The sequence below is a fragment of the Zonotrichia leucophrys genome, chromosome 2 (assembly GCF_028769735.1).
Source record: "Zonotrichia leucophrys gambelii isolate GWCS_2022_RI chromosome 2, RI_Zleu_2.0, whole genome shotgun sequence".
NCBI classification, from domain to species: domain Eukaryota; kingdom Metazoa; phylum Chordata; class Aves; order Passeriformes; family Passerellidae; genus Zonotrichia; species Zonotrichia leucophrys.
In genome coordinates, this window is record NC_088171.1 from 84,147,744 (window position 1) to 84,164,608 (window position 16,865).

Below are 16,865 nucleotides of genomic sequence, written 5' to 3' on the forward strand. Positions count from 1 at the left end.
TTATAACTTCCAAAGCAAATCAGTTTCCTTAACTCTCTGAAGAAACAATTTTCCAGGGACAGTTTTTTGAGGAATTAGACTGAAGTTTAAACAACATGGTTCAAGAAATCTCTCCTGTTACTCCTTATGGCAACATAATCTCATTATTTCTCTTCTATTCTATGCCAAACAGATAACATTTCCAATAAGAAGTCTGTGTACAGGTAAAAATGGGCAGCATTTCCCAGTCAGGACACTTAATTGGTAAACTAGACCTACTACTGGCCCAGTGGGTGTCACTGATTTTATCACCCTTCAATTCTTCTATTTTTCAAAGCATACAAAATCTCCTAATAATTGTACAGAAAAGTAGACAGTACTATACTTAAAATATAAACTTTTCCAATGCTTAGTTATTTATAAAGGAGATCAAGGGATATATCCTTTGCATGTTTAATTCTATCAAAAGCTGCAAATTTTGAGAGGAGATTCAACACAGTACAATTTCTTGTACCCTGTTTCAGTTTGGTTTCTATGAGCTATCCCTTTTTGTGTTTTTTGGTAAAAACACAATTCTAATTTCTATTAAGAAATGCACTCAATTTCATCCTGCAATTATGCCACTAAAGGAGAGCTCTCAACCAGGTCAATAATTTCAGTGACTGAAATTACTGAGTGACGAAACAGAATCAAGCCCAAACACACTTCTCCTGATCAAAAGGAATCAATAAAGACTAATCTAAATATTTAATTTGGAATTATAAGGGTGCTCCATTCTCTTCTTGAACCTCAGTAAGCAACAGGAAGATTAAACAACAGTTTAAGGTCTGATCTTCCAGACACTTGTGGTGGATGTTAATTACATGAGAAGTCCCAGGTCTGCAAGTGTGACTAAGATTAAACATACACTTCACTGTATTTTAGGCTTGGAATTAACAACTTTTTGGACAACATATGAAGCTACAGCTCAACAAAAATGATCAACAGAAAGAAATACTTCTGAATTCTGCTGTATACACAAAAGTATTTTTTCAAGTCGGAGAACTGAAAACAACTTTGTCAAAGAACGTCACAGAATTAATTTTGTCAGGCTATAGCTTAGCAGTGAAGCTTTAAGTAAAACCAGAATAAAAATCAAGCCAACATTCTCCTTGACTGAGGTTACAAGATGCCATTAAGTACTGAAATTGATTTCCGACAGTAGAAGCAATAAAATTCAGAGGGTTACAAATCATGATTAAACTTTTAAGTGCTGTCAAGAATTGATATTAATGATGGAAGATGATCCAAAAACTCTGTTGCAACTTTGGAAGCAATGTTATTTGATTTCTTTGACCTTATTTTCTGTAACATTAGTTCTAGATTCTGGATATAGTCTCAGAGATTATTCAATTTTAAAATGGTAATTACAAGAACAAAGTATGTGCCACTGAATGGATTTGAGTATGCTAGCCATAGAACTAGAGTTAGCAAAACACCAACATGAAGGATAAATATTAATACTTTGACATTGAACATCAAATAATAAAACCCCACAAAAACTCACTGTGAACAAACAGGTATGAGTATATGGCTTCTTGGCTTTTAGATAAACAAAAAAAAAAAGCCCAGTAAAAGTTACAATAGGTTAAACATACTAATACATTAGTAAAAGTTACAATATGTTAAAACCAGGACAAAGTAGGATAACAAAGAAATCAATTTATAGAGTGGATGTTGAAGAGTGAAAGCACACAGGAAGATTTTGAGGTAATGCACAATGCAGTATATATACCTTGATGCAAAGAGATCTCTCTGTAATACATGACAAATCTACTGTCACATGGATGCCATAAATGACCTCCACCCTATAGCTGGCATAGCAATTTATAGCCAACCTACTCCCAGATCCTGACATGAGGGGGGCAGCCTTTTCCTCACTCGCTGTCTCTTGCATTTCCTCATCCTCTTCTTGCCCGCCTGCAACTATTTCCTGCATCTTTCTGCTCAAGGATTTAGATCCTTTTGGTCACAGAGCCCTACTTGCCTACTGCAGTAACAACAACACTCAAGTCTCTCCCTGCTCTGCTGCAGGATCCCCAACTCCAGTCCACTGTCCCCACATGCTGACAAACAGAAGGAAAATCAATCTCTTGTTATCAGAGTTCATGGGCGAACTGATCCCTGTTATGTCTGGATCTTGGCAGCTGAATCACCCAGGCCAGAATAAGAACCTCCTCATTCAACAGCAGTTTTATCCTGAAGCATGGAAATACAAATAGACATATTTAGACTCAATGATTAAATTCCCAAAGCTCAAGCAAAACTAAAATGTTCCCCTTTCTTCAAATCTATCAGTTTGACAAAGAGCTTCCCTATTTTTTATCTTTACCAAGAAGATTCATAAATTTTTAACACAGCACATGGCACTGAAGAGAGTTATTGGCTGAGACAAACCATTTCGATTGCCACTACTACTTGTCTGAACATGAAAGCACACACATAAAACACGACTGAGATGGTTCTGTGTCATGTTAACAACCTTGTTTCAGCTCAGAGCAGCATTAAAACACCCTGTTTCAAATTTGAGCCATTCTTGGATGGATTAAGTAAGAACTATTCTTCCTCCTACATGCTTGATTAAGTCTTCACTGGTGCAAACTGAAGATGGGATGGGCATTATTGGGTAATGACACATGACATGAAGAAAGCCTACCTCAACATTACTGAGTGGTCTTGTCTTCAGGAGACCGAAAATACTTTATAAAGCTTTCTAATTCTACAAGGAGAACAGGATAACATTTAGTAGTAGATGTGCTTCTGCCTTGCAAGTTTTGCATTTTTTTTCTCCACCCCACATTAACACAGTGTGACCACAATGATGACATGACTAGGGTTTTTTTGTTGGTCAAATAAAGAAAAAAATCTCAACATTTTATTCTCTTTCCTGTGTCATAACACTAAGACAAATTCAGGCTCTGATCCCCAGGAACTCATGCAGACCTATCCAGGTTAAGAAAGAGTATTCAGCAAGTACTTCAGAATTGAAAGCACAAATTACAACTGCCACAGATAACATAGTATTGAAAGATTTCTATACAGAAGACTGAGTTTTCAAATATATAACACTTTTCAGTAATGTAACCCTATTCACAGGCATCAGGTGAGGTGTGGTACTGAAAAGCGCATAGAAGTCAGTCCATGGTCTCCAAGCTACGCTAAAATCTCCGTGGGACATCTCACCCCCACATGAAGATGGAGAGAATCCTTCAAAGCCTTGCATTGCTGCTTACCTATATCCTGCTTCAGGCTGCAGACACTGCTAAGCCCACATGAGTGCTGCACCAGGGATCTCCCCAGATTTGCAGCAGCAGGGCTGTCGCTGCACAATTAGGTCAGCCACAAGCTACAAAGGCTTTCTTGCAGAGGGGGATGGACTGGGACGTCTGCTTGCAAAAATGTTGCCCGTGATCACCAAGAGGGGAAGAGAGGAGTAGCTCATGAGTAAGGAATGTGAGCTTCTTGTTTAACACAAAAGAGATCTTGTTGCTTTAATCTCAATAGCCTGTAAGCAATTAGGAAAACACTGAACTTTGAATTTAGAGGAGTCATATCTGCACTCGTGCAGTTTGATATTGCATATATGTACACATTACTCATCCAGAATGCCAATGATGGGGAGACAGATAAACCTCACCTGGTTTAAATATGAATCAGCACTTTCAGAAATGAAGATTTAATTCAATATGTGAAGATTTCCATGGGTAAAATACTCACTCTGATTACTACTATGAAAATAGCCACTATCAAAATTGAATTAGATTAGAATTGGACGTAAGTGTTCAAAACATGCCTATCCCACCTGGACTTTCAAAATCAGTCACCAAAGCCCAAGTCATCACCCTTTCTGAGTACAATGGGCACAGAGTGTAAATCCTAACTGTTCAGGAAGTGCTGTGACCTGGTTTTACAGCACTGCTGATGTTTTGTTATTACATTCAATAAGGACAGACATAAGATGCAACAGCTGCTTCCACCCTTACATGATGAGTAACCTGAACTTCACAATCATTTTAGAGATGCAGAGTTTCTCTAAGTTTATCTAACTCTTGCTAACATGTTGGTAATTGTTTTACAATTTCTTTCATCATTTGTTCCACTGCCAAAGAACTTTCTTTTCATGGACTAAAATTGCTTTGCTGTAGTCCAAGTGGTCTATTATAATGAAGTAGTAAAAAATTACCACAAACTTCATGATATTAAAGAATATTAATTCTTATAATGATCCCCAAATTATAACATAATTTTTTCACAGACAGTACTTAAAACTTCTATCTGGAGAAAGAAACGCTGCTCTGATTATTTCTCCTGGCAGTAAAAAGTTGAGACCATCACAAAAGACCAGTATTAAAATATTGTGCACTTTTTTTCATATGCTTGGAAGAAGGTTGATGGAAGAAACAGGAAAAGATAACATTTGTTATGGCAATTATTCATAGAGATTATGAAAATGAAGAACACAGGATTAGCTTAAGGGTTTTCACACAGGTACAATGTGTTCTTGTTACATTTTACTCATTTTTCTCATGGATCAAAAACCTGTGTATAGAGATAGGTGTTAAAGATCACTCAATGAGCAGATAAAGCAGTACACAGACTGGGTAGTCTTCTCTCTATTGTAATTAAAAGTTTAATTCTAGTATATTTGAACCTACATGCATACTTTCTTCTTTTTGAAAAAAATTCAAAGAAACAAAGACAAAATAAATGACCACTGTTATAGTTCAACAATATCATTAGGGGAGCAGGGAATGGATCAATTCCAAAGCATTTCTCTCCCAACTTCTGGAACTGCCTTGCAGAAAATCAAAAAGAGGCCAGGAAATATTGAGCTGAGGTACCATGCTCTGCAGCCCCAGCCCTCCTCCAAAATGAGGATGTAGAGCAGCTTAATGTTGGCTTAGTTTATTTAGGTCACAGAGTCACAGAACAATTTCATTTGGAAAGAACCTCTGGAGGTCACCTAGTTCAATGTCCTCCTCAAAGCAAGGCCATCTTCCAGCTTTGACAAAGTAGCTCAGGGCCTTGAACAGCTTAGCTTTGAAAATCTCCAAGCATGAAGACCCAACAGCCTCTCTGGAAAAAATAATGAATCATTCCCTGGGCAGCATCTAATGCTTCTCCCACTTAAGAACATTATTTTAATGTCAAACTAAAAAAATTCTAGCTGCAACTTGTCACCGTTGCAGTCTTATTATCTTTTTGCAGCGAATCTCAGAGAAGAGTCTTTCTCAGTCTTTCCTCTTCCTTTAGATGCAGGACAGCATTCAAACTCTCCTTACCCTTCCCTTCTGCGGGGGAGAGCTGAACATGCCCTGTTGCCTCAGCACCCTAATGCACATCCTTGATGCTTTGTGCCAGACTCTGCTGCCTCTGCTCTGGTGTGTCAGCATCTTGTTACACAGAACTCAAAACTGGACTCACTTTTGGACAATGGACTCACATGTGGCTTCATGGTAGCCAAGTAAAGGGGAATAATCATTTCCTGTGATCTGCTGGCTGTGCTCTTCTAGTGCAACCCAGGCTGTGGTTAGTGCTTCGTCACTGCAAGGGCCCGTTGCTGACTCACACAGCCCTGCATGCAACTTCCAGTCTCACATAATGAGATATTTTCAGTCTCCTTCCTAGTCCTATGCCCCATCCTCATGTTGTCCAATAGGCTCTTTAATTGAAGTCATTCTTACTGCAAACCCTGCAAACAAAAGTAAATCCATTCCTTTACATGCTAGCCAATAACAAAAATTAAAAGACTCACAAAGGACATGTGTCACCAAACGTTTCATCAAAAAGGTACAAATGGAGTGTCATTAGCTACACCCTGTGAATCTGCAGCATTTCCTCAGTCAGTCCCAAACTAATGACAGTTACCTACATCTACCCTCCTATGGTTGAAAAAGAAATGAAATGTGGACTCATTTAACCTGTCTTATGAATTTGAGGTAGTTAAGCACTTCCCTTGGGGTTAAAATTGTCTGTTGTTAGTTGATAATACAACAGAAAAGTATTGTAACTTTCACAAAAGCTTTTTTGGCAGTGGAGTTTCCTACACCAAAGGCAATACAAGATAGGATCAAGCCAGGGAACGAGAAATGAAGAGTGTTCCAGTCCCTCCATTGTTTTTTCCATGTACAAGCAGCTGTGAAGATCTGTGCACTAATGTTTGCTTTTCCTTTCAAACATATACTGAAAATGATCCTGAAGCCTCTCTCTCAAAACAACACAACCTAAAATGTCTGCTGGCTCTTGAAAGTCTTAGAGGAATCTACCCCTGCAAGTAAATGTCTGCTACCCTCTCTCCTTTCAGACTCTTATTTTTACCACCTGCCAAACAAGCAAAGAAAAATTTGTGAACTAATGCAGCACAGATTTTCAGACAGGGGAAAATCAACATATTGGACTTTATTATTCCTATTTCTTTCCCACAATCCTTTCTTCAGTGACTGAAAAAGACTCTCTGACCCCTACAAAGCCCATTTGACCTAGAATGCTGCTGCTATTGCTGAGCTGCTTTTCATCATCTCTGTTTTGGCACCCTCTTGAACCCACTAGCTCCTTGCTTTTATAAAAGCCTTGTTTGGACTCTCTGACAACTCTACATCATAGCCAGTAACTAGCCTTCCTTATTCAAATGGATCAGATGTCATAAAAGCGACACAAAGAGTAAAATGCTCTTTGACAGAAAAAGGATCGTGTGTCAAAGTAGATCTTTCCTTGATTAACCAGAGAACATTGTCACTTGGCCTTGGGAAGGACAGATTTCAGAAAATGAACCAGCAGTGTGAGTTGTTCATTTCCTTTTATACACAATGAAGTATGATGGGAAAAGTTTCACAACAGTTCCTGGTGTTCATTTTCTGAGGTTAACAGCAAGCTAGAATGATTCACAAGGTGATTTCAGGGCTCTGGATGGTCCCTTACTTCAGGTGAGGAGAGGGGCAGGGTGCCTAATCTGCGCAGTTCCAAAAGACTACAAACAAGCAGGCAATGTAGGTTAGAGGGGGAAGATAACACATAAATATATTTAAGAGCAGTTATAGATAACTTCGAACTTGCGCTTTCATAAATCACCATGTGTAACCCCGGCGACATGCTGTGTTAAATAACAGGGCTCTTTGGGGGTGTTTGCAGGACAGGAAAAGCTAGCTCTAAAGCCAGAGACTGTCCAGTAAATGAGCCTGGTGAAGAAACAACCCACTCTCCCTGTTTTGCAGGGAATTATTAGTCTTAAGTGATAGATTTGGGCAATCCGCATCCTCTTCAGAGGCGGTTGGTTTTCACTCAGGCACAATGCAGCATCAAAACAAACGGACTGTGAAGGTGATTTTCATGAGCCACCTTAGAGAACACACTCTATTAAATTGCTTGAAAAGCATATGCAGTGTAATGATTAAAAGCAGAAATGATTAATGTACCTGTGCAATAAAACAATGTTTTATTAGGTGATTTTTAAGACCACAGAAAAAGGCTATTTGCCCAACTTCTCTTTTTAAACTTCACTAATTTTTTCCCTTTGTGCACTCTGCATCAATTAATTATCTTCCTTAGTTTGTTAACAATTCCATAAAATCTCTACTGCAGTTTTACATTTATAGCATCATCCACAGGAGAAAAACATAAACCAATTTTGCATTGTAATTATCCTTTTCTTCCCCAGCAACTGGCTGCCAGCAAACTCAGCAGACACAAAAACCCAACCCTAAACCAAGCACACATACACATATGTACAGGCACCCTTGTGAGATCTAAGAGCACTTCCCAGAACTCTACTCCAAGTTGTGTATTTATTTCATAATTAAAAGTGATTAAAAGTTAGGAAGGGTGAAAGAGAATCAGGTCAATCTGTAATAATCTATTACTGAAACCATTAGGTATTACACACATACAAATAAAAAATTTTGAACAGCTGCCTTCTAATTTTGGGGACAAAGTATACTTGTCTTGGGAACAGAAGCATTTCTACTGGGAACTGCTGCACATCTGAGAAAAAATCTTATCAACGCAGACTTACTGGCAGTCATGGCAACAAATACTGGTTTTTCTTAATACTGAAAGCTAATAGTGAACTACAGGCTGGAGTGATGATTAATGAAATGGGATTTCAGATTTCATCACTCTTTCAGAACCCTCCAGTTCCCCCATCAGTGCATCCATCATTTTCCCTTCCATCTCCTTCTCTTTTTATAGGATAGTAACTTAGCATAATATGAAGTCAGACAGAGCCCTGAGAAAATTTTGTGAACAAAGCACCTAACTTACAATTAAAATGGCATAAACCAGCTCCATTTAATTGGCCAAAACGTACTTCAGCCAAACCACCAACAATGTAAATACCTACACAGATTTTCAGCAGCTAGCTCCAAATTTAGATATAAAAACATTTTCATACACCTCCACAGTATAAAGGCACAAAACTCTACTCTGACCTCTTTTAATGTACATGAACTGACTCTTCTTGGACCTCCTGATTAGTGGAAAACGTGCTTCTGCCTCCAAGAGGCTTTTCAATAAACTTGGGCCGCTGGTTTACTTTGGCAATTATATTTCCAGAAATAATTTAACCTAGAAGACCGTGTTTATTTTCTCAGTTATAACACATTTTACTGCACATACACGCTGGTTTACTCTGCTATCATACTTCTGAGAGCTGTAAGACATCCAATTATCTCAGTAAAAGCATAAACCTAGTGAGAAACTACTTTGAGTACGTGAACACTTCTTGTCACTAAAACAGTCTGCCTTCTGAAGCTGCCCAGTAAAGAAAAAATTATTCTAGTAGGGAAGAAAACCAAGGGTTGGAGTACACATAGGATCTCCCTGAAGTTCTTGTGTGATACCCTCTATAAGGGCATTGTAGCATTTTCAAAGGGTATTTCCTAGGCCCTTTGGAGACCAGACTCCTGTGCTGGGATGAGGGCAAACCAAGAGCAGTGAGGCCAGGACAGTGCATGCCAATCACACTCTCCACTTAAAACACTGCCAGGCACCCCTGGATCTAAACTAGCAGGAAACAGGCACACACATGCTGCAGAGGACCACCAGGGCAATTGGTTCTATGGAATTATAGCAAGAGACAGACTTCTTTTTCAATGATACACACATAGCCAAGAAATCACAGCAAAGGACAGGAATCAAATGCAGGGAGGGTATCATGAGTCCAGAGGAGGGCCATGGAGATGATCAGAGGGCTGGAGCACCTCTCCAGTGGAGATAGGCTGAAAGAGCTGGATTTGTTCAGCCTGAAGCAGAGAAGGCTCTGGGGAGACCTCAGAGCATGTTCCAGATCCTTGAAGAGGGGCCTTCCAAAAGAGCTGGAGAAGGATTTTTCAAAAGGGCGTGTAGTGATAGGACAAGGGGGAATGACTTTAAACTGGAAGAGGGTGGGTTTAGACTAGACATTGTAAAGAAATTCTTCTTTTTGACAACGCAAAAGGTTGTCCAGAGAAGCTATGGATGCCCCATCCCTGGAAGCATTCAATGTCAGGTGGGATGAGGCTTTGAGCAACCTGGTCTGATGTAATGTATCCCCGTCCATGCAGGGGTGTTAGACTATAGACAATCTTTAAGGTCCCTTCCAATCCAAATCACTTCATGATTTTTGATACTATGATATCCACACACTATCCATGAAGTTATCTTTTCCAGCAGTGCACACTGAAGCTCTCCCTGGGAGCCTGGTAAGAAGGGGAATACTGGACAAGTAGAGAACAAAGTGCTTACAGAAGAGCACTGCTGTCATGCCACCACTCCTCTTTGGCAGCAGATGGACTACATCAGATTATTTCAGACATAAGTAGAGATAGAAATACTTAAGTCAGAGCTGAATTTGGCCTGCTCTTCCACAGTCCTCGTGTGAAGTCAATTATCTCATCAATCATGCTTTGCCCTGGGGCTCTCCTTCCCTATTAACTTGAAGAAATGCAAACATGCAAGAGCGGTAACTGGATGTTATGCTTTGTACTGATTTGTGGATAGTAAAACGTTAATGGCAGTGCCATCTCTGGTGAACAATAGCCTGATGCAAGAAATGGGTCATCATCTGAACACCCACTTGGAAAACATTTTCCCCTTTCATATTACGTGCTGTTAGTATCAGCTCTTGCTTCCACTGCAGCAGTTGGGTTCTGCCCCTGACTTCAACAGCAGCAGGATCAGACCATTCACTGATTAAAATGCAAAGCTGCAGATATCTCCTGCATGGGATGAATCCCCACAGGGAAAATTTGTCTGCATTTTTATTCATGTGAAGAATTTTAAGGCTTTCATTTATACAGTTCATTCAATAATAATGTGCATGCTGTATAATGGGGTACCTGATTAAGCATGCTTAAGTGCTTTGCTGGAGCAGGGCCATTTCTAGAATTTGAAGGTTTGCTATGATCATATGCTCAAAATAGGCAAGCTAGTTTGGGGAATTTCTCACCTGAGTCAATGGGCTTAAATAGGATCAGCATAAAAGGGGGAAATTTGGAAATGCCTTTGAGTTTCTTTCTTTCAGCATCAGTTCCTCCTCAAATTAGGCTGAGAAGGTCACCCAATTGTAGGTTTTAAGCTTGTCTATGAAACCCTCCAGTAACTTTCAAACTGGCTACCAGTTTCTCCTGAATAAGTCAGGAAGGATAAGAGCCTGAAGTTCAGTTACAAAAGTTCAATAAAGTGGTAGAAGGACAGAGCACGGAAACTTTTTTCATCTACACGTAAAAGCTTATTTTCTATTCTCTACCAGGGATACTGAGAGAAGGATGCTATGAACAACAGCAAAGCTTCAACCCCTAGTGTGATGGGGTTTAGATATCAGACAACTCAGTCATTAATACAGAAGTTCAAAATAAATCCTTACTCGATGTGGTCTGGGGGAAGAAAATAAGAAATAAAAGAAGAAAAAAAGAAAGGAGAAATTCTCAAATCTTTTTGGTTTTGAAAATCAAGAACCTCAAGGTCCTGGGATTTAAATCTCCATCTATTTTTCCCCTTCTTTATTCATTATTATCCTCCCTCTTTCCTGTTCTTATCCCTAATTAAAAAATTAAAGACATCTTAAAAAAATTAAAAAAAAATTTAAAAAAAGACATCTTCTTTTTAAAACTCAAAAGAACCAGGCAATTTTTTTCCTAAAGCCATTATCCAAAAAGTGTGTTTGAAAAAATTTTTAGCAGGTGTGACTGGCCACTGCTGCACTTTGTACAGTACAGTTTGTACAGTAATGCTCCAGCATTACCTTAATTCTCCTGGTTAGTCATAATTTCAGCATGGTATTACAAAACTTTCCACTCACCTTAGAGCAGCCCCTATCAAACTAGCACAGAATCAAGCTGGTAGTTTGTTATTACTCTTCTCATTACAGCATGAAAATTTAAAGACTTCTGTCTCAATTACTATCAGCCTGCTAATTTTCTCAAAGGCACTAATTTAAGTCTGCGGAAAAAAACCATAAGGAGTTTCCCTGTGCAAGGATTTTCTGTGTAGAAGAAAACAATCGATACTTTGCCAAAGCCTTGTATTATGAACAGTGGCATGTATTTAACGTACTCTGGAAGTGCAGAAAAGACTTTCTAGTACAGTCTGTGTCCTTTGTAAGAGCAGGCTGAAGACAAATGATTTTATTTCAGGAACATCTGAATCCCATTGATTAGCATGATGAATACAGAACAGGATAACTGCCAGGTACAGAGGAAGCTGGGCATGTCCACAAGGGAGTGGAGCAAACACGCAAATTACAGTATATGCATGGCTTTTTTTTTTTTTAACCTAATGTTTTCATTTGGAAAACTTGGACACTTAAACCTCAAAGTTTCTTTAACTGACTGGTCAGTTAATCAGCATATTGTTCTAATTCTCTGCAGGCAAGCAGAGAAGGGTTTTAGAAATTAAAAAATACAGTTTTAAACTGTAAGTAATCAATAAAATATTCACATACATTGTATTTAATTGGAACAGGATCTCTTCTGGGGAAAAAAAAAGAAAAAAACAAAGCAAAAAAAGATAGTTCTCATTTTTGGGGAGAACAGTGGCATAAAAATAATTGTGTCACTCCCAAGCATTTATTTAGCATGTCTGAGACTGGGAGCACCCAAAAAGGGTTTCAGAACAAAGCCAATATACCAATGCATTCACAGCAGTCCCCAAAGTGTCATCTACTTCCAACAAAATGAGCAAGTTCCAAAGCGTGGCCCTTCTGCAGCCCTTGGCAGTCAACTCTGAGGCTTTCTGGAGAACAAGTCTGTAAGAGTTTTTTTGCCTTCCAAAATGCTCCATCTCTTACAAGTAAAAGTGAAGTAAACAAGGCTCTTATCTTGAACTGAAAGCCAGTAATTATTTTTTCCTACAGTCTTCATAATTCTTATATAATTTGTCATACTTCTTATGTTTTAAGAAATATGTTCATTTAAATCTTGACTGTTTCATCCACAGATATACCTTAAAAATAGATCTTTTGCATGTTTCCACATAGTTTAGAAAAAACTATTGAAACTATTTCATCATTAAGTTTTATGCTTTTACAAACTGTAAAAATATTTTCCTTTTAATTTTTACCTTCTTGTCAAGTGAAAAATTTGAGAAGAAAAAACATGGAAGAGAAAAATGCTCACATACATGTTTTAAAAATCAGAAAACAATTATGATTTTTATCAGATGCTTGAAAAGTAGAAAATATGTTGTTTTGTTTACTCTAACAAGTAAGCAGATAATCCCCTACCAATCTTCAACTGTTTATGGGAGGACACCATATATTTAGCAACTTTATTTTCACCTTTTAATGCCTATAGTCTTAGGAGAAAAAATTGTATTTGTCCGTCATAGTCCTCTTTCTCAGTCTTTCCTCCATCTTCTTTTGTCTTTGTCCTCCATTACACTCAGCCTTTGCTTATGGTAGTAGGTTAGAAAGTAATTATTTTATCCATGCCAGGAACCACAATTATGGAATCCACAAAAGGAGCTGACAAAGGAAAAGCTGTCTCTGCTCTCAGCCTTTGCTCCCTCATGCCCAAAACGCAGGAGTGAATGTACATGGCCAGAATTCTCAATTTCTTAGCACAAAGTAGGCAGGCATTTTAGTCAGTGTTTTCTGACTTAGAAGTGGTAATAGGAAAAGCTGAGTATGAGCATGTCTAAGGATGGAAAAGCACTTTTGGATTAGAATCATCACCTACCTGGAAAAGAGAAAAATTTTCAACAGTTTGTTTTACTGCAGCTCCACAAGCATTGCCTGCATTTGAATCAGTCGGATTTTGCACTATATAATCCACTTAAAACACCAACCTTCCAGTTTTATTTGGCCCATACCTTATGTGTAAACCTGGCATAACTTCAAATTCACACCCAGGATGAAAGTTCTCACACACACACACTTGCACCACATGCACGTATTTGGTTGAACACGAATGTTTAGCCCCACTTGTTACTGAAGAAGTGTAAGTTGTTCTGTGTGTATGGTTGTGACAACATCCTCACATTCCACCATTCAAGGGCAGCAGAGTATGCCTAAGGTGCTACTCAGTTATTAAAGGTACAGCTCCTGTAGTGAAAACTGTCCTTCTTTTGATGTAGGAGGAGGACAACAGGGAATTTGGTTTCACTTGGAACAAACATTCACAGTTTATCCACAGACCACTTGGATTGCAAAGCTGGTCTGCAAGGGAATTAAGAGAAGAAATGTTTTGACATTTAGTCAGGACAGGAGAAGGGAAGCTCAGGTTTATTCCACACTACATGAAATAGGTATGTAGCCAGATAAAAATCTAAATACCAGGAAATGTGTCTAGGAAGACTACTTGATTCACTGGGGTCCAGTCCTATACTAATGTAACCAGAAAATATTTTCTTTGATTATTCAAAATGATTGTGCTTCCTTACACTCAGACTGATTTCTGGCTCAAAGTGTGCAAAACCACAACTCTTATTTCCAATACAGGCAGGCAGCACAGTGTAGGGGAATGTAAGGGAATATGAAATTACCCCCACTTTCCAACCAGTGTTTGTACCCAGGACTCAGACTCCTTCCTTAGAACTTTTTCAATGTATGAGAAAATGAAGCAGATCTGGTGACCCAGGTTTACTATTTTCTTATTAGAAGTGAACAGAATAAATAGTTTTTCATATTCAAGGTACATCCAAGGAATATAAAGGACTCAGTAGTTGATACCTGTTCAGTATGCTGCCAGCTTCTAGAGTCATTCATTATTTCTTTGGACTTGATGCTTTCAGCAGTCATTTACCACTACAACATGATGCCACAATAATATGCAATAGCATGCACAATAATATGCAATAAAGAAAGGAATAAAGCAGGGGATTCTTTCAGGGAAATATACAAGATCACCTTTCTCCTTGGCCACCTCAGCAAAAATCAGCATTTATTACCTGTAAGCTCTTCTGGATAAACAAAGAATTAATTATGTCACTTTCTGTTTTGTCAACTTCTAATGAATTTTAACAGTGGACTTCTGTAGCCACAGAGCTGCTGCAGCACCAGCTTATGAGTAAGAAGTGTAAACAGAGACAGCAATTTTGTTTCACTGTCCTTGAGGGGGGAGTCCATAGTTTTACAATGACATCAGAAAACAACATGGCTGTAATTTTCGAGGGATGGAATAAGTTCCATTCTGTCTTCTAAAATAACATGTATTTTTGTATGGAACGCTAAATGGTGCCTACTGCATGTACTAAATATATATTGAGAGTCATGGTAGTGACTGGAAGCCAAGCTCAGAAGACAGAGCTGCTGTCATACACGCAACACAGCCCAGCTTTCAAAAAGAGGAACTTTTATACTGCCACAAAACAATAAGGAAGGCTTAAACTGGCTGTACACATAAATGATGAGGGTTTGAGAATCATGACCATGGAGTTTTCTTTAAAAAAGCAAAACAAAGGGACAAGTGATGGGCATATGATAGATTGGATGGCCATATGTTTAATAAACAAATGCATCATAAATCTTTGCAACTCATCACACAATTGGAACTGGATGATTTCTCTGCCAATCATTCTCCCTTGGCACTTACTGGAGCACTCCAGATACTACATACAGCTTTAAATAATTCCAGTTCAAAAACAACAAGAAGAGAAATATTTACTTTTTCCATTCATATATTTAGAATATTTTTCTCCATATTTTACCTGCCCAGAATAATTTTCAGTGCTGCACCAGTAGCACATTTTCTGAAGATAAAAATGGAATGAGTTCAAAGTTTAATATAATTCTAAAGCCTTGTCACTAGAAAAGGAAAAAAAAGCCATCTGCCCAGTGAGAAAGACAATATTCATTTTGATCCTCAAAGATTCCAACTGTAAAGAAAAACCCTTAAAATATTACATGTAGAAAAGGATTTAAGGATGTTTTGAAAAGCAGAGATTTTAGTCTCTTAGTGACTGAATTAATGGTAATGAAGTAATATGTCTGTGAAAGAAGATGGATACTAAACTGATCTGGTCATGATTTTAAAATTCTGAGACTCAAGCTGATAAGATCCACCTAGCAGAACACAGCCTATCTGTACTGGCACTAAACCTGACCTACTCCTATGCACTTACACATATTTTAAGCACGTATACCAACCATATGCACTAGTTACCACACTTTGGATACAGCTGATATAGATACAGAGGCAATATCTAGGCACCATAATTTGAGAAAGCTTAAAACAAAAATGTGAGCTTGCATCTGGAAGTTGTCGTCACAGTGGCATCACCTGAAAATATAATTTTATCTTCATTTTCTTATTTGTGAGGAAACTGATTTTAAAATAACCTAGAAACAATTTTTAAAAAAAATTTAGTTGCAGAAGAGAATAAAATAACAACTACTCCAAAACCTAAAAAACTTTGTGTAATTTTGGGATCTATCACGTTGAAATTCACTTCTAGCGTTATTTTTCTTGCTCTCCTACTGTGAGTCTGGGACAACACCGGCTCCCTCTGCTGGCCAACGTACAAAAAGATTTCGGTAAAATCTCGTGCACCACGAAGTTTGCTTAATCTGTTTCTAATTCACTGGATTTCGTAGGGGTTGAGAACATTAATCAGAACAAGTTTAATCATAAATCGTAAACCTGTCCTTATTCCCTAAGAGCACTGAATGTCAATGACATTGGAGTTTTAAGACAGAAATTTGTTTTGATTTATAAGTTATCTAGGCATTTATTTGTACTCCAGAAAGAGCTCAATGATATTTTCAATTTTTTTTTTTTTGACTGCTTATTTGATTTTCACCCCAGATATTTTAACATGAAGGGCATTTGAACAAGGCTGTTTGGTAGTGCAGATAAATCCTGAGTATATTAAATGTGTTTCTTACTAATTCTGCTAATAGCATTTTGGTGAAAAATTTGTTATAGTGGTGAATTTGTTATTAACTTTTCCATGTCATTCTCACTACATTTCCAATGTCTCCAAGGTTAAAATAAAAGGAGTAAACCCAAGCCAATGCCCTTTCATATCACTGCTGACCTAAGACTTCATCAAAGAGATCTACACTGATACTCCTGCCTGTTACTGAAAATGACAGAAAAAAACCATTCTCTTTCAGAAGCCAAGCTGAGGATCTCTTACAAATCCTGACTGGAAGCTTGGAACAAAGAGGAATTCCCCTCAGGGCTGAGCTGGTGCTCATGACCCAAACTTCCAGAGTTCCCGGTCCTGCAAACATGCTTTGCTTAAACCCCTCCGTGCACACACTCTGCTGTGCATTAACAGTTCTGAGACAGAGTGTCTGTGCAATTCCACTCCACAGATTTGGATTTCTTGAGTGTCACTGAAAGTTTTTTCTGGTACCATGTACAGTACTGGGGGGTTTCAAACTATGCTAATGTCATAGTATAACTTCTTGTAACTAGGATGATTTCTTGAAA

At 38.2% G+C, this 16,865-nt stretch overlaps 1 protein-coding gene across 5 annotated transcripts in view; it reads right to left on the reverse strand.

The window, feature by feature from the left end:
- Window positions 1-16,865, reverse strand: part of COBL (cordon-bleu WH2 repeat protein) — a 160,006-nt gene that overhangs the window by 26,513 nt on the left and 116,628 nt on the right. The window lies entirely within an intron of this gene.